This window comes from Sarcophilus harrisii, chromosome 3 (assembly GCF_902635505.1).
Source record: "Sarcophilus harrisii chromosome 3, mSarHar1.11, whole genome shotgun sequence".
Lineage (NCBI taxonomy): Eukaryota > Metazoa > Chordata > Mammalia > Dasyuromorphia > Dasyuridae > Sarcophilus > Sarcophilus harrisii.
Window position 1 is genome coordinate 335,410,968 of NC_045428.1, and position 20,373 is coordinate 335,431,340.

Consider the following 20,373-nt stretch of genomic DNA (forward strand, 5'->3'; position numbering starts at 1 on the left):
TAGGTACAGCAATGAAGTGATTCAAGGCAATTCCAATTGACTTGTGATGGAAAGTGCCATTGACATCTAAAGAGAGAACTACAGAGTCTGAATGTAAATCAAAATATAGTATTTTTACTTTTTTGTTGTTGCTGTTTGCTTGCTTTTTTCTCATGATTTTTTTTTCTTTTGATCTGATTTTTCTTGAACACCATGATAAATAAGGAAATATATTTAGAAGAATTGTGTGTTTAAACTATGTTGGATTGCTTTCTGATGAGAAGGAGTGGAAGAGGGTAGAGAGGGAGAAAAATTTGGAGCACAAGATTTTGCAAAGTGAATGTTGAAAACTATGTTTGCATATATTTGGAAAAATAAAATACTATTAAAAAATAAGAATTTAGAAAAAGAATTCTATCAAGATTCTATGGAGGGTAACTGAACACTAAAGCAGGAAGAAGCTATGATCACCCAATACCAATTAAGAATTCCTTGAATAAACATCAGAACCTCATAGTTGAAAGGAACTTTAGAAGCCTTATGATTCAACAATGTTCTAGAAGTAACTCTATTTATTTAAAACACACACACACACACACACACACACACACACACACACACATTTCTTTACATCAAACCCAAATCTATCTTTTTGACTCCTCTCCCCATTGCTCCTATTTTGTACCCTCTGGGATCAAGCAGATTGTGTCAAATTCCTCAGTTGTATGACAGTCCTTCAAATGCTTAAAGACAATTATAATCTCTCCTAAGTTTTCTCTTGTCCAAACTAAGCAGTCCTAGTTCCTTCACCTAGTACACCTATGGGAAGACTTGAAGACTTTTCTCCAATTTGGTCCCACCTCTCTGGAAGTATTTTTTGCTGGTTTTTTTTTTAAACAGACAATATACATAAACACACATATATATTATCCTGTGTATTCTAAATTGTGACATCCAGATATGAACTAAAGACTCTTAAGCAAGCAAGCAGGCCAGAGCAGTTATCAAACTTCTTCTGTTTGTCAGAAATTGTGTTGGCCACTGGGAATACAAAGAAATTAAAGAACCTTTGTATTCATGAAGTTTACTTTCAAATGGGTGAGGCAGTATCAACAGTCAAAAGGCATATTCAAAAGAAATAAAGTGTGACCTTGGTGGGGGGAGGAGGGAAGGAAAGGCACTAGAATCTGGCAAGGACTAGGAAAAGAAAAAGATAAAGGGCATGTCAGATGAATCTTTAACAAGGTTAGTTCTAAATTGCTCTCAAGAATGGTTAGATCTTTTCACAACTCCATCAACAATGCATTAGTTTCTCAGGTTTCCTACATCCCCTCCAACATTTATTAACACCTTTTCCTGTCATCTTAGCCAATCTGAGAGATGGGAAGTCATACCTCAGAGTTGTCTTAATTTCCATTTCTCTGATCAATAATGATTTAGAGCATTTTTGTATATGACTAGAAATGGCTTTAATTTCTGCATCTCAAAGTTGTCTGTTGATATCATTTAAACATCATATCCTTTGACCATTTTTCAATTGGAGAATTTTTAGAAATTGGAGTCAATTCTCTACATATTTTAGAAATGAAGTCTTTATCAGAAACACTGATTGTATTTTTTTTCCAGGAAAGAAGTGAGGATTGAGGGAATTCCCAAAATGTGGGACAGACAGTACTAAGGTACTGTCATGTGTGAGAAACAATAAAAAGGCCAAATGGACCAGATGAGGTTAGCAAGAGAGAAGTAGTGAACAAAATTAAAAATAAACAGAAATTATTGGGGAGTGGAGAGTCCTGACATGATTTCATCTTTGCTTTAAGGAAATCACTTTGGCTGTTGTATGAAGCATATCGTTGAAAGAAATGAGACAAGGTGACTAATTAGAGAGTTAATGTATTGTAGTCTGAACCGAACCAAGTATGACAGGACTATTATCTCCTTCAATCTGGATACTAAACTTTTCAAAATTAGGCCTATAATCGCATTAGCATTTTTGACCACAATATTATATTCATATAAAACTTTAAATTCACTAAAACCCCCATATCTTTCTCAAATGAATTACAATATAGGTATGACAACCAAGATTATATTTGTGGAATTGATTAGTCAACTCAAATTTAAGACTATGCATTTATCTCTACTATATATCATATGGATTAGATTTAGTCCAATGCTCTAATTTGTCATTAATTTTTAAATCTTTATATTCTCTACCTAAAAGTAAACTAGCCCTCTTGAATTTGTATTGTTTGCAAATTTAATAGGCAAACCATATATGTCTTTATTTAAGTCATTGGTAACATATGACCAGAAACAGATCCTTGAGACCTTCTTCTAGAGTTCTATTTTCCAAGTGTAAATTTAATCACTAATGGTGATTCTTCTGCCATGGGCATTTGACTAGTCCCAAGCCTCGTTGGTTTGCTGTTATTTAGTTTACATGGTGTGGTAGGCAAGGCTGAAGCAAATTTGAGATCAATGAGCAAAGTTATAAAGGAGGTAGTGTAAGTAAATTTTTGGTGTTTTTTGAAATAAAATAAAGTAATTATATATTTAAATGTGTCCCTTATTATTTTGATTTGGTGCTTGAATATTCTATCATTAGTTATTTTCTAAAGATCTTTCATAAGATACATGCTTTAAAATTTAGGGAAAACAATTGGTATTGGTACTTTCATCATTTCAAAGTATCCATATTCTTTTATCACCCATTAATTCCTCAGAACTCTAAACAATGGCAAGTCACTAAATCTGAGCAGCAGTCCTTCACCTTTCCCAAGCTCCTTCTCCAATCAAAAATTATTCTAAGCTTTGTCTCATTCCTAAAAAAAAAAGAAAATAGAGTTCTGAAGAACTGTTGACAGAAGTTCATAATATTTTATGGAAGGCATCAACAGAAAAGTATTCCAAATACAAAGAAGACCAAGAAAACAAAATAGCTTTCTGATGAAGCTGTAAAACTTAGAAAGCATTGCCAACACTAAGGCTAGTGGAATTTTAGCTATTTAATTTACTTAATTTGATTAAAGAGCTATTTAGCTATTTAAAATCCTAAAAGATGAAGCTGTTGCAATGCTGCATTTAATATGCCACCAAATTTGAAAAAATTCAGCAGTGCTCAATGGATTGGAAAAAAATCAACATACATTTCAGTTCTAAAAAAGGGCAATGCCAAAGAATCTTCAAATAACCAAATAACTGTACCCATTTCATGACAGAAAGGTTATGCTTAAGATTCTTAAAGTTAGACTTCAGTAATATATGACAGAGAATTACCAGAAAAAGAGAATGATTTTAAAAGAGGGAGACAAACTAGAGACCAAATTGCTCACACACTAGATTCTAGAGGAAGCAAGGGAGTTCCAGAAAAAAATCTACTTCTGTTTCATTGACTTCACTGCAGTCGTTGACTATGTGTATTATAACAAAATGTGGCAAATCCTCAAAGAGATGGGAGTACCGGATCATCCTGTTTCCTGAGGAACCTGTATGCAGACCAAGAAGTAATAGAATTAAACAAGGAACACCTGATTAGTTTAATATTTGAAAAGAAGCATGACAAAGGATGTATATTATTATTTTATTTTATTAATGCAGAATACATCATGCAAAATGCCAGATTAGATGAATCAAAAGTCAGAATTAAGAGTGCTGGGAGAAATAGTAACAGAAATCAAAGAGGAATTAAGAAGCCTCTTGATGAGAGTAAAAGAGGAGAGCATAAATGTTGGATTGAAACATAACATGAAAAAAAAAAATAATAATGACTCTAACCCTGAAATTAAGACATTTCTGTCTTACAAAGAAAGCTATGGTAAGTGTGGATAGCAGACTGAAAAGCAGAAATGTCACTTTGTTGACAAATGTCCATAAAGTTAAAGTTATCATTTTTCCAGTAGCAATATATGGCTGTGAGAGTTGGAGTATAAGGTAAGCTGAGTGATGCAGAATCAATGCTTTTGAATTGTGTTTCTGGAGAAGACTTTTGAGAGATCAAGGAGATCAAATGAGCCAATACTTAGAGAAATGAATTCAGGCTATTGCCTTAGTTACTTTGGTCACTTAACGAGAAGATGGTAATTATTGGGAAAGACCCTAATGCTAGGAAAGATTGAAGGCAAAAGAAAAAGGGAATGACAGAAAATGAGATGGATATATAGTATCATAGAAGCAACAGAATTTAGACTTCTAGAGAAAGTCTGGGATAATAGGGCCTGGAATGCCATGGTTCATTGAGGTTATGAAGAGTCAGATATAATCAAACAATAAAAACAATAAAAAAAAAAAAAACCTCACTCTCTTGGTATAAATGCTAATAGATTAATCACAGAAACTAATCCAATCATTTAATGGATAACTCCTTTAAAAATGACCTCTTTGGGGCAGCTAGGTGGCGCAGTCGATAGAGCACCAGCTCTGAAGTCAGGAAGACCTGAATTCAAATTTGACCTCAGGCACTTAATACTTCCTAGCTGTGTGACCTTGGGCAAGTCACTTAATCCCAATTGCCTCAGCACCAAAAAAGCCCCCCCAAAAAAAACCCTCCTTGAAGGTAAGAACCATGCTTTATTTTTTAAATTTGTATTCATAAATAGCATAATTTTTAAAAAAATGTTCACAAATAATAAAAAATCAATAATGTGCTTTTTATTTTATTAGTCTTAATTGACATAATTCCTTAATCCAGAAAAAGTTTTTTAATGTCACCTTATTTAGCAGAAATATCTCTGAAATCAAAGTCTATAGGGACTGGTCCAGAAAATGCTGTGGCCTTTTATTTCGTTGGGTTCTCTGAAGTTGGACTCTCTGACCAAAAGTAGGCAATAACTGGTGATGAGTAGAGGCTCAATTAATGCTGGTTGTTTGGTTAATTGGTTTGTCTTTAAAGTACTTGCTCTAACCTATAGATTCATTATTGTAATGTTTAGGCTAGCTTTCTGGAGGTCCTCCAGAAGAGCCTTGGTCTCAGCAGGATAGATACCATGAGAATGGACAAGAATGGAGTCCAAAGACTTTATTGTCTCTTACACAGTCTGTGTCTATCATAGTCTGACCCAGTCTCCTCCAGTAGTCTGACAGTCTGACAATCTCCCAGTTTCAACCAGCTCCCCCTCTGAATCTGACTTTGTCCCCAGTTTAAATATGCTATTACAATTACATCATTACAGTATACTGAGTATGTGTGAACTAGAGAACCATTACATCACCATACTAAGTACTAAGTATATATGTGAACTAGAGAACTATTATCTTATCAGTTCCACTGAGTTAAGAATTTGTTGTAAATATCTTGTTTCAAATATACTTCTCTGGAGTTCTGGACCTCTACAATTACTATATTATACACACTTCCCTTCACATACTCAATGGTACACTCAAATTGGCACGACAGTTAGAAATATCTCCAAATTTACAAATCTCACATTACTTTTGAATTACTGAAATTCTGTTTTACTCATAAAGTGCCTTTGGTGAAGGCATGCCATACTGGGCAATCCTGTGCCAGTGTCTCACATATTTCACAATTAATTCCAAAGTTCTTCAGAGGGATCTAGGTGGTGCAATGGATAGAGCACCAGCCCTAAAGTAAGGAGGACCTGAGTTCAAATCTGGCCTCAGACACTAGACACTTCCTTAGCTGCACAACCCTGAGCAAGTCCCTTAGCCCCAATTGCTTCAGCAAAAGCAATAATAATAATAATAATAATAATAATTAATAAATTAATTAATAAACAAACAAACAAATAAATAAATAAGCAAGCTAGCTAGCCAGGACAAGTATACATCAGCCTCACCATTTATATTTACATCCCTGGAAAGAAAACTGCCAAAGTAAATTAATTTATCCACAATCATTTCTGCAAAATCCTAATGAAACTTTTTCTTTCCATTGAAATCTTCTACACAACTGTTTCTTTCAGCTTCCTTGCTTTTCTGAACCATAATGGCAGTCCAGTGTTGTATTAGGAAAAATGTGACTTGGATCATTCTCTAGTTGCCTCATGCATCCCAATAATACTATAAGGTCTTCAAAAACAGGGTTAGATTTTTTTCTTGTATGCCATGTTCTATTAAGCACTGGTTTAGTAATATAGGAAGTGATCAATGTGGATATTTTAAATTGTTCTATACAAGAAGCTTTAGAGTTCACATTCTTTCCCCTTACTTCCTTACCTCTAGATATATTTTACAAATGAGAATCAAGAGGCACTTGAGTTATTTCTAAGACTCAGAAAACCATATCTGGGCTGCTAAGTTTTGCTTTAGACTCTTTGATTATCTCTCAATGGCTTACTGAATTGGAAGAAATTGTGAGGGAATTCAACACATCAATTCATGGAAAAGCAAAAAAAAAAAAAAAAAAAAAGTGAAGAAAAGTTATAAGTATCATTGTAAAACAAATCTGTAACAATTTCTTTATAAGCATTATTAGATTGAAAAGTAATAAAGAATAGTGAGGGGAAACACTCATACTGGGTCAGTTCCCAACATCAATTTTTAAAATTCCATAATTATACATATGATAGATTTGGTTAATCACTAATAAGAGGAAGGTGATTTCCAGGCAGTCCTTAATAATATAAATATAATGTGATGTGAGATACACATACTACACACACACACACACACACACACAACACACACACAACACACGCACACAAAATATTTATACATACTCATTTATATACATATATATACATATAAATGTATATTTATTAAGATACATGCATATATATGTACTTTGTAATATAAAATAGAAAATCATGCATAAAAGTAGTTCAATAGAATGATCAGTGGTATGACAGGAAAGAGAAAAATCTCCTAGCTGTTTTGATCAGGAAAACATTATTGAGCAAGTGGTATGAGAGCTGGATCTGAAGAAGAAAGATGACCTTGAGTGAAGATAGTAGAGTAGTCGTTCACCACATACATAATTAGGTGGCAAGTTCAAAAGCATGAAGGCTGGAGATAACGGAACAAAAAGATATCAAGTAATCCAACTTTGCTAAAACATGGAATGCACAAAAATTAACAAGGAAGGATTAGAAAAAAGACTAGCATAATTTCAAATTATGAAAAATTTTGATGACATGACTACTTTGATATTTTGATAAATGTAAAATTTCTCCAATGTGGGGGTAGTATCCCCTTCAATAATGCAGATCACAATTTATCTATTCTTTTTCATACTTTGAAATTTTGATTCACAACTTCCCTTACATTTTCCAAATGAGATTAATCCAACATGGTAGGTTCTTCCTAAAGTTATCTTAACATTGAGTAGAGGCAGTGGGTCATGGAGTATGTCTATTAGTTTATCCCTCACTCCAGCAACATAATGAAGTCATGTTTTTAGTCATCCATCTTTCTAATGACATCCTTTCTGAAAAAGAAGCAGCATGATTCTTGTTTGGCATAGTGCTACATATAAACCATATCTACAATGTATTTTTCTAGAAGATGGAATATTAAATATGAAATTATATCCATAGCATGAGATACCAGGACTAGGAGTTTATCAGCTACTTAAAAAGCATTTAAAGAGTCATTGTAGGCCTTTGAGCATTGTATCATATATTCTTCAGGTCATTGATTAAATTGAGAGTTGTATGAGCAATAAATGGACAAGGAATACACTGAAGTCAGAGAGACTCATTAGAGAATATATAATGTATTAAAAGACTGATTGGCAGTGTAATATTGCAAAAATGTCAATAAGAATGATCACTGAGAAGTGACCATTTGCAAAAAAAAAAAAAATAGGTCATTTGGGATCTTGAAAAACGTTTCAATCGTGTGGGGGAGACAGGTGTTAGATTGCAATAGTGTGAGAAATGAAGAGGTGGTGATGAATTCCAGACATTAAGTTTAGACCTTTTTTTTTTTAAGATTAGTAGTGACAAGGAGGAGAGAAATATGTTTGTGTGTGAGAAGGAATAGAGAAGGAGAGATTAAAGTTGAGACAAAATTGAATAGAAGGGTAATTCATAAAGCAAGATACTAGAGAAGCTAAAAGAAGGGGAAAAGGAAAAAAGAGATAGTATGGATACTAAGGAGAACTACTTCCTTCTTTGAGACAAGATAAGATGTGAGAGAACAAGGCATAGAGATCTTGATGTTATATGCAAAGGGAGATAAAGAAACTTGTATCAGATAACAATAATTCTCAGCAAAATAAGGTGAAGTAAGATTATCCCCTGAGAGAAAAATTGATATTAGTTTCATAGGCAGGAATGTTTCCTATGCTTCATATCACTGCTAGTGAAAAAGGGGAGACAATGGTTCAGGAATTTTGACATTTTAAACCATCATCAAGGTACAAAGGATTATAGTATCACAAATGAAAGCTTTGAACTTGGAAGGAATCTTACAGGCTATATAATCCAGCCTTCCCCTTATTTTGCAAGTGAGAAACATGAGAGGCCTTACTCTGGCTTGTAGTAAATAGCTGTGAAGACTAGCACCTAAGTCATCTAACCTCAAATCCCTTATTCTTTCCACTATACCATATTGATCCCATACTAACAGAATGTTTCTTAGCAGAAAATGTTAGGAGTCTCTGTTTCTGGTGCTACTTCTCTTTCTAATGGAAGAACAAATTTTGTTGTTAGGATGTGGCAGCACCAAGTAGATTATATATTTACAAGATAAGTTTGAGGTTCAATCAATTAATGTAGATTTTCTGGCAAAAGACTGTCTAAAAATGGAAGACATTTGAAATCAAATATCGTGCCTCTTGCTAGGCAAGACAGAAACATGTAGTCCATATAAGGAAACTATGTTTTCCTGTCTTCACATAAAAGGTCAATGAGTATCATCAGGCCTGCATAGAGGTATTTAGGATTGGCAGGTGATAAATAATGCCTGTAAGTGAAGCTGAATGATTGATTAGTAAAATTGACCATATTGACCATTTCTTTGGGTAATACATAGATCTGCTGTTATGTCTCAGTTTCCCTGAATTGTTTTACCTCAGTTTCTTTGGTGGCAATCCCCCTTTTGGGCCATTAGGACTGAGATTAATAGGACTGGGAGCCCTGGCTACTCTGGCATTCCAAAAGAGTCATAGAACTCCAGATGGCTTATCTCAAATACTTATATGGGACCCTCTATCTTCTGGTTCAGACTTAGTGTCTCCTAGCTTCTTCCCTCCCAACTTACCAGCATTTATGATTTTTCCTCCTTATCCCCAACCTGTCATGACCAAATTTATGGTCCTTTCCTGAAACTTCCACTCACCAGTGCTCTACCCCACCCCTTGCTTTTGTTTCACTGATTGCTGGAGCCCCATAAAAGTCTCTGGAATCCCTCACTCATGGTTGGATGCCATGAGACAAGAGTCCCATCCACCTGGCTGGGATTATATATATATATATATATATATATATATATCCCATTGAGTAAACTATTACACTAAATCAATCCATTATTTTATGACTATAAGGACAACTCCTTTTAAGTATCTCAATATAAAGTTTTCTTCCTCCTTGTTATGATTATACTTTTATAGAAATTCTGATATAGTCTTGTTATGAATCTCATGTTGGACATCCTAGAACATTCAGGCACCTCCATCTACTTTGCAATGGAATCACTGATGTGTGTTGTCTTTTCACTTAAAGAGTGACCATGAGATCAGAGATTATCTTATTTTTCTATTTTTTTCTCAGTGTTTAGGATTTGTTTTGTCATATAGAAAGTCCTTAATAAATCTTTTTTTTTTCCCCAATCATTCAGCAAATGTAGGGTCTGAACTAAGAAGAATATGTGGGATTAGGGGGATAGGAAAAAAATTAGGAAAAACAAAATGTTATTGTAAAACAGAAAGAATAAAATACAAATTCTCTTACTTTCCATTGTGAATGCATTAAAGGTAGTACTTAACTTGCTCAGAGATTTTAATGATTTATAAAGAGAAGGAATGTCAGAGCTGGAACTCTGAACATCTAATTATTGGGGGTTTTTTTGTTTGTTTGCTTCTTTGCTTTTTATACCACCATCTACTTAAATCAAACTTATCCAAAGCATAGGGATGTGAAAATTATTTCTTTGTTTAAAAATAATGTTAATGAACAAAAACTGATTTTCTCTCTCTCACACCCCTCCATTATTAAAAAAGAAATTGTCATAAATATGGATAATCAAAAAAAAAAAAACCATCCAAAATACAGGTGAGCATACATTCTGGGAAGTTAATAAATAAAAATCTGGAAGTCAGTCAGTTTTTGTTTTAATAATTTCCATAATCAACTCATTAATGTTTGTTCAATTTTCTCTAGGTAAATGACTTTGTCTCAGTCACTGGAATCTCGTAATATAATGCATATTAAAATATTTTGAACTTTCTCCTTCTATATCTTTATCTTTTTCTTATATATACAAGAATACCTTTGATACATTGGATAAGTGTGCTGAACCTGGAGTCAAAATGAATTAAGTTCTATTTCTGATTCAGAAATTTACTTACTAACAGTGGGACAATGAAAAAGTCACAACTTCTGTCCCAAAGTAAAATGGGAAAAACAATAGCTCCTACTTGACGGAGGTTTTGCAAGGATCAAATTGAGTAATATTTTGAAGTGCTTAGAATATATATATATATAGTATTGAACTGTAGAGATGACCTGAGAAACTAAAGAGCTCATTGAAAGTTTTATTTTGATAAGAAGGGGATTTCATGTGATTTAATTTTAATGGCCTAAAGGAAAGCTGAAACTGGTATGCCAATGGATCAAGGCAGAGAAGAAATGAGAAAGAGATTGTCCAAAATGTTACTAAAGAAAACTGTAATAATCATTTAAATATTAAAAAGTGTCCAAATGAGTTTCTGAAATTGTTCAAATCTTGAGAAGATAAGGAATAAATAGCTGATTAGAAATGGGGAAAAATTAACAGTGGACACACAGGCTCAGCCAAATGACCTTCTTTTTTTCCTTGAGTGGTTAACGCCTGATGTAAATTAGGAAGAGTTCTAAAAAACCATATCTGGATATACAACCAATCTATTTTTAGTGTTTTCTCTGGTAAACTATTTGTAATATTGGTGTAATATTTTAGCTAAATTGTAGTTCTGTGCAACTTAATTTCCATTTCCATTAAATAGGACTCTGATTCTGATCTTGTCCTTTGATGAGCACAAGATTTTTGCAAGTTGTGTGCACAGTAACTGACTGTTTTACATTTTATATTTTTTCTTTTTCATAGTTTTTTCTGCTTATCCTAGCCTTTCTGAATAATCCTTCATGCTGAAACACCACAAGCTTGCTGTTTTTTTTCATTCTTTCTTTTTTTTTCCTGAGGACATACGATGTCTATAATTAAAATATAGACAGATAACTCTCTAGAGAGGAACAAATTTTCACTATTCCAGGAAAAAGAACATGGTTTCTGCAAATTGGATGACAATTACTAAGTATCCAAAGGCCCATAATTTCTGGTTACTCCTAGGTTTTGAAACACTCAAAGCTAATTTTCAACTTTGCTCATATATGTGAAATCCTGGACTCCTAAACATATGGCACAAGCTGGCTTCAGTATTCCTGTTAAACAGTACATCTGTCATTGCAAAATTACATTATAAATAGCTCTCCGTGGAGATAAACATACTATAGAAGTCAAAGAAATTGAGACTCATTAAAAGTAAATTTTTTTAAGATGCTCTTTTCTACCTAGTTTTCCCCTACTATCACATAAAATATTTCTTCTTAACCAATAATTTAATTTTTCCCAGTATATAACCAATTCTCAACCAATTCCCAGAGTATAACCAATGACACACATATAGTCTGTCATCCATCCATCAACCCCCAGGAATTGTTGGAAGCATTGTTATGGAGAAAACTTCTACTTAAGCTTTACTTGGATAACAAAATGTGACATGGAGATGAATGTTGCTTCTTCTATTATCAGATCAAAAATAGACTCTGGAGGAGATAGTGAGACAGATGACTTTTCATAGTTCTGTTTCACTTATTCTAATTCATAAACTAATTCCCAAGTAAATATATTACCCATGCTATCACTGGTCTTTTTTAATAATGAAGCATAAACCATAATGGATCACAAGTGAGAATAAGTCCTACCAAACTGCAAAGCATTCAAAATCTGGCACACTGAAAGATTATACACCTGTTGTTTGAGGGCTAGTGTAGCCATACTTGTATAGTTTTAGAATCTGGTTCATGACAGGATAAAATTATTTTTAAATTCAGAAATTATTGACAGTTACAATGGGGCTACTGTATCAGTATAATGAGCCTTGCTAATTATATTCTAACTCCTTATAGTATTAAAATATGAGTAGAGGTGGTATATTCTAGGGGAGAAAAGTGTAGATAGATTCATCACTGATGTATTATATTTGAATATGACTTCAGAAAAAACATTGAAGAAATGATAGTAGATCACTTTCTCTTTCAACTTTGTTTTCAATCAGTCAATAAATTTTTATGGAGATCTGTTTTTATACAACTCTGTACTGATTTTTGGAGAAAACAAAGAAGCATAAGATAGTCCTTAATTCAAATATTTAAAAGTCTGATAATTGCATATGAGTAATACAGTCAGGAGAGTAAGAGTCTAAATCAGAAAGGATCTCAAAGGTCACCCTAGCTAACTGTTCTCTGAATATACTCTACTTATACTCATCCTGCCTCTAGTTAAAACTTCCAGTGAAAAATGAAAAGGTATCCATTGCCTCCCAAGTGAATTGATTCTATTGGTGGATAGGTCTTTTCCATTATGTCATGCCACTTTGTAAGTTTCTCTTTAAAAATGTACCATAGGAATTCAGAGTCTAGTGATATAACTGTGAACTGTAGGTTCTTATGAAAATAATTAAAGTGAAGTTAGTTTAGTCAAAGTCTTAAGGGGTGGGTAGAATTATAATAAACAGATAAGAATAGTTTTTTAATGTATTTCATAGGATCTGTGTCTATATAGGGTAAAAATGAGAATTTTGAAAATATCAAAAATGATTTTTTTATGTTTATGTCATCCTAATACACTCAACTGAAACATAAAAGCAAAAGAAATAGACTACTTCACCCATTCATCTTCAAGAGAGACTTTGATATCTTTTAGGGAAAAAAAAGAAGAGGATGAAGGCAGGGGGGTCTGTTCTCCTGAAAGTAAGAATGATGGTTTAGAATTCTATCTACTACTACTACTGCTGCTGCTGCTGTTGTGGCCACTACCTTTATTAATACTACTACTACTATTGATACTACTTCTACTACTACTATTAGTTCTATTCTTACTATTGACACCACTGCTACTTATACTACTAAATTGGATAAATTTACCAAAACTGACTGGTTATTTAATTCCCTATAAACAAAAGTCTAACAAGAGTTAATAGACTAATTTTTAGCTATGCCAAAAAGGCTTATGAAACTGTGCAGACCCTTTGATCCAGTAATATCACTACATGATCTGTATTCAAAAGGTGTACATAAATGATTATAGCAGCTTTTTTTGTGGTGACAAAGAATTGGAAATTAAGAGGATGTCCAACAATTGAAGAATAGTTGAAGAAGTTGTAATGAATGATGGTTTTAAAAAACCTTGGAAGGCTTGTGGGAGCTAATGAAAAGTGAAAAGAACTAAAAGAACATAGCACACAGTAATAGAGGTATTATAAGAATGGTCAAGAATGAAAGATTTAGGTATTCTGAAAAGTACAATGATCCACATTTCCAAAAGGCTCAAGATGAAAAATGTCATCCATCTCCAGAGAGATAATTGATAAATTCTAAAAGCAAATTGAAGCATAATTTCAGTTTTTATACTTTTCTTGCCTTTTTTTGCAACATAGCAAATATGGAAATATGCTTTGCATGACTTCACATATGTAATTAGTGCAAATATATTGCTTGTCTTCTCAATGGGTAGAGGAGGGACTAGAGAAAGGGGTAATATTTGAAACTCAAAATTTTTAAAAATTAAAAATTTTAAAAATTGTAAATTTAAAAAAAGAGGTATGTGGCCAATACAGGTCATATTTTTTTCATAACATTTTGGGAACAAGAACTTTTTGAATCAACATATTCATTGCTGGTGGATTTGCTGGTTATTCTGAAATGCTCAAGATCCACAGTTTGTGTTCCTCATAAAAACATGTATTTTAAGTGATCTTCTGATTTCTTTATTTTGTATTGCCTAAAGAGAAATTTGGAGACTGTAAGAAGAGGTACATGCAAAGAGCACCTTAGAGGAGTGGGGAAAGTCCTAGTTATGGTTCTAGATTCTTAATCCTGGTTCAACCATTTATCAGCTGAGTGTCCCTGAAGACTTATTTAACCTTTATAAGCCTCAGTTCATTTTGTTTTTAGAATGGCCAGGATAAAATACTTGATCTGACTACCTGCTGTGAAGATCAATGGATTCAATAGCATTTAGAAATTTAAAAAAAAATCTTCTAATATATACAAGGCAGTTAGTTGAGCACTGGTGTTCAAAGCCAACCATTAAATAGCCAAATCCCTAAAAGCTTATATTTTATTTTACTTCAAATATAGCTTATGATAAAGACTTTCTAAGATAGAAATACTCTCCTCAATGCTCAAATGGATCTGTGATAAAATGTTTGCTTTCCATCTGATAATTCAGATCATATCTAATTAAACTTATTCATTATTTTTGGCTTGTCCCAGTTCTCCCAGAAGCCACCTATGTCATAGTACTGGATAGATGCTGGGAGCCTTTCTTACTCTCTCTTGATAGTGGTGGAGCACATGGGATGGGCTTGTTCTCACCATATGACCAGTCCATATTTTTTCTCACTCATATTCATTGCTTTGATGATACACATTAACTTCTTCCCCTCTGTAAGATATGAAGCTTCACAAGAAACTAGAAACTGAATGGATGCCCATGAATTGGAGAATGGCTGAATAAATTATGGTATATGAATGTAATGGAATATTATTGTTCTATAAGAAACGACCAGCAGGATGATTTCAGAAAGGCCTGGAGAGACTTACATGAACTAATGCTAAGTAAAATGAGCAGAACCAGGAGATCATTATATATGGCAACAACAAGATTATGTAATGATCAATTATGATGGACATGGCTCTCTTCAACAATGAGATGATTCAAACCACTTCCAGTTGTTCAGTCATGAAAAGAGCCATCTACACCTAGAGAGAGGACAGTGGGAACTGAGTGTGGTTCACAACATAGCATTTTCATTCTTTTTTTGTTGTTTGCTTGCATTTTATTTTGCTTCTCCTTTTTTAAAACTGTTTAATTGGATTTTTCTTGGGCAGCATGATAATTGCATAGATGTGTATTCATATATTGGATTTAACATATATTTTCTACCACGTTTAACCTGTATTGGACTACTTGCCATCTAGGGGAAGGTATGGGAGAAGGGGAGGAGGAAATTGGAATACAAGGTTTTTCAAGGGCTAATATTGAAGAACTGTCCATGCATATGTTTTGAAAAATAAAAAGTTTTAATTTAAAAAAAGATATGAATCCCTACATAAATGTGTTATTGTTTTTCAAGTCTCAAATTAAATTTTATAAAATTCTAAGAACTAATATAGAAATATCATTAAAGAAAAACATCAACAACAAGTGAGTGAAGCCAGGATGGATTGAAATTGATCCACTGGATGAAGAGAACTATTTCTTTTGTAATGATGGGTTTCTGTTCCATAAGTTTTAGGATACTTGCATTTCAGAAGTATATAACTGATTATCCCTTTGAAACTTGTGTGAGAAAGCCAGGCAAGCTCTCAAAGAGGTCATTTGCTTAACCTGATGTTTTGGATGACATCAGCTTATGATATATTTTAAAACTATTTTTCTTCTGAGAGTATTTGGGGAGAGTTTTCCATTGCTCTCTCCAACACAGCTCAATTTGTTATCAAAACCAAGATCTGCAGTGTCACATCCAAATGAAAGCTCAATGCCCAGGCCAGGGTCACATTTGTACATTTCCCAGAGCTGGCACAACTGTTGTCACAGGAATGGATTAATGCCCTGCCATTTGGAGTCCTTGTTATAATCTTTTCTCAAAGAATGAGGGATTGGAATGTTAATGTCGTGTATAATCTGTGAATTATAGCGCTGTGCTATACCGTTTTGACCTTTTCAGCATTCAGAGATTTGATTGAGCGGCCATTCTCGGTTTCTCTCTTTCAACAGCTCTATTATCCTGTAGGGAAAAGGGAGACTTGCCAGACCTCAAAAATGTACTTCATTATTAGCTTAACTGAAACCCAAAGAGAAAACCTTTCAAAAGTCAGATAGAGGTAGTCTTAGGACACAGTCATCATGAACTGAAAGCCCAAGGTACCATCTTCATGACCAAGTGCATTTAGCAAGGATATGTATTAACAATTAAGGAACAAAAATGATGAAGTGTAGAGTTCACAGAAGTGTGCCCCCAAATAGGACATTCTCTAAATTAATTTGTTCTTATAACTAGAGAGGTGAATGGGACATGAAAGAAATGTTGCTCATCTCCATCATAGTGCAGACATTTTAATACTACTTTTCTCCTCAATTACTAAGATAATAGAATCTAACTGATGATAAATAGGGAGATAACGTTATGCTCTTGAAAGATAGAGTCCCATGATACAGCTACTACATCAAAAATGAGGATGAGGTTTAGCCATTAAAAGACTAATGGAAATTATTTCACTGTGGTCTTTGTCCTTGATGCAAATACCAGTTGGGCATTAAAGATCATTCTCTAGAGACCAATATATGATGAACTCAGTCTTTCTTTTTCAATGCATTTTGGCTGAAATTTGTGTAATCTCACAAGAGCATTGTGCTAGAGCTATTACAATTGTTTTTTTTTCCCTTATTATGCATAAGAAGAAACTGAGACTTAGAGAGGTTGAAAAACTTGTCCAGTGTGGTATAGGAACTACTAAGTTCTAGAAACAAGATTTGAACCCAAATATTCTGACTACAAGTTAACTATGTCATGCTATTACTTGATATAGAATTAGTGGCAGAAGACTTGGAAATATTGCTTAATAATACAATGGTTCTTTTTGATAATACAAAAAATGAGGGAAGAAATACATACATATATATGATATGTAATATTCGTGTTCATGGAAGAAAGTGAAATCAAAGTGAGATCAAACTATGGAGCATAGTTATAAAGGACTTTGAACACTAGAGGTTTCTTTATGAGATTCTAGAAGTGATGGGGGAGCTTTGGAACCATATTGAAAAAAAAAAGTATAATATGGTCAGACGTGCTTGGATTGAAATGGAGAGAGATAAGACAAGATTAATTAGAGGACTAATAAATAGTTCAGGTATGAGTTGATGAAGACCACCATCAGGTTTGTAACAGTGTTTTAAGAGATTATGTGACATATAGGAAAGAGTAGTACTTAACAACTGATTAGCTATAGTCCTTAGATTTAAAAAAATACAGTTCATTACAGAGTTAACACTTAAATCCATTCTACCTTGGTAAGCTCTGATAGACCTAATGATCTATAGGCATAATTTTAAACTTTTTAGTGTTGCTGTCATGCCATGATAGGACATCAAATGAAGATATCCTCTACAATGTACCTTGTTGAGATATTGAGGTCATACTGACTTATCTAAAAGCTTTACCAAAGAAACCAATTCCATTAGATTATAAAAATCAAATAACACTTTTAATAAATACAGTGACAGGAGCCAAGATTATAAAGAAAATGCATGATTTGCCCAAGCTCTTCCCCAAAACCCTTCTGAACACTTTTAAATAATGCCATAAAACAACTCCTGGAGTGGTAGAACCTACAAAAGGAAAACTTTCTAGCCAAAGCCAGTTTAGAAAATTGGCAGTAAAAATCTGTTGTGCCTGGGTGAGAGTAGAGCACAGTCCAGACCAGGCTACACCAGCAGAGACCCTACCAAAGGAAAACAGTATCAGATCTTGAGAATTAGCAGTGAATGTGGTGCTTCCAGAACTCTCAGCCCACAAATAGTATGAGCAGACAATGGATCAGAAGAAAATTACTGGTAGCTGTTTGCTATGACTGGGGTTAGGTCTCTGTTGCTTTGTTCATATTCAGATTTAGGTCACAGTTCTGAGTGGCAATACCAGTCTGAAGAGGAACAATCAAGCAATCAAGCCATCAAGCACACCAGAGCTTGTACTTGCAGTAGAACAAGGACTCTTATCAGAGTTCCATAGCAGAAAAGAGTGCTTGTACACAGACCCCAAAACAGAACACAGGCCAGAAGGGGAGTATATACCTCTCCTTAGATCATACCACCTTGGAAAAATTGAAAAATTATAGATACCTAAAAGCATCTTGAAAAACAACTACACAAAACCATTTAAGATTGGGACAATGCACTCTTAACTCTGGAATCAAAGTTCTGTTTTAACAAAAAAATAGATTGGAAAATGAGCACACAACAGAAGAAATTTCATTCCATAAAAATTTACTACAGTGACAAGGAAAATGAAAATATACACTCCGAAGAAGATAACAAAGTCAAAATCTCCAACATTCAAAGCCTCCAAGAAAAAATGAATTGGCCTTAGGCAATGGCAGAGCTCAAAAAGGATTTTGACAATCAAAAAAGTAGAGGGAAAAAATGGAAAGAGAAATAAGAATGCTACAAGAAAACCAAGAAAAACGAATCAATAACTTGGTAATGGAAACACATACAAAAAAAAAAAAAAAACCTAAGAAAACAATACCTTAAAAAAATAGGCCATATGGTAAAACATGTACAAAAAGTGAATGAGGAGAAGAATGCTTCAAAAAGCAGAATTGGACAAATGGGGGGAAAAAAGATTCAAAAGCTCACTTAAGAAAATAATTCCTATAAATTAGAATTGAGCAAATGGAAACTAATAACCTTATGAGAAATTAAGAAACAATAAAACAAAACTAAAGAAATGGGAAAAATGGAAGATAATGTGAACTATCTCACTGAAACAGCAACTGATCTGAAATATAGATTCTGGAGATTTAATTTTAAAATTATTGGTCTACTGGAAAGCCATGATCAAAAAAAAAAAAAAGAGTTCAGACATCATCTTTCAATAAATTTTCATGGAAAACTGCTCTAATACTTTAGGGGGTGAAATATTAATTCAAATGACATATCAATGTATCAATTGCTTCCTGAGATTTCAAAATGAAAAATCCCAGGAGTACTATAGTCAAATTCCAGATTTTCAAGGGCAATAAAAAAGATATTATAAATAGCCAGAAAGAAACAATGCTCATGGATCCATAGTCATAATAACATAAGATTTAGCAGCTTCTACATTAAAAATTCAGAGGACTTGGAATATGATATTCTTGAGGGCAAAAGAGCTAGAATTACCCCCAAGAATCACCTAACCAGCAAAACTGAGTATAATCCTTCAGAGGACAAGGTGACTATTCAATAAAATAGAGCATTTTTAAACACTTATATCTATCCAAAAAGAGAAGAAATAAAAATTTAAAGGACCTATATATGCAAAAATATTTATAACAGGTCTTTTCAGGGCAAAGAATTGGAAATTGAGGGTGTGCCCATCAATTGGGGAATGGATGAACAATTATGATGACTACATGATTGTAATAGAATATTATTGTGCTATCAGAAATGGTGAGCAGGATACTCTCAGAAAAACTTTCACACATGAGCCATTCAGAGTAAAATATATTATTTACAAAGTAACAGCAAAATTATAAGATGATTAGTTGTGATTGATGTAGCTAAACTTAATAATACAATGATCCAAGACAACTTTGAAGGACTTATCATGAAAAATACTATCCATCCCCAGATAAAGAACTGATAATGTTTGAATACAGATTGAAACACACCTTTTTTTGCTTTATTTTATTGAAGGTTTTCTTGGTTTGTTTTCTTTCACAATGTGAGTAAAATGAAAATATGTTTTTCTTGACTACTCATGTATAGCCTATGCTGAATTGCTTATCTTTTCAATGAAGGGTGTAAGGAAAGGAAGAAGGGAGAGAATCTAGAACTCAAAGTTTTATAAATGAGTGTTAAAAATAATCTTAATGTATATGTGGGGGAAAAAATTCAAATACTAAATAAATTACAAAAATAAAAACAGTACCAGACTTTTTTGCCATTCATAGTAAAACCTATAGTGGTTCATCATCATGGCCAAAATTATTCCTGCTAGGATGCTGTGAATCAGTCTCACCTGTTAACCCTATATTCCTCCTCCTACTATGAACTCCTGATAGAAATTCACTATATCTAACCAGTTCTTGATCCATCATGATACCATTCTAGCCTTATAACCGGCATGCTGCTGGGAATCTATCCATGCTAAACGTTAACTATCTTTACCCCTCAGCATAACACTTTACCTAACCTTTTGACCTCTTACTCTAGTAACACTAATCAGATAAATGCTGCCTCAAA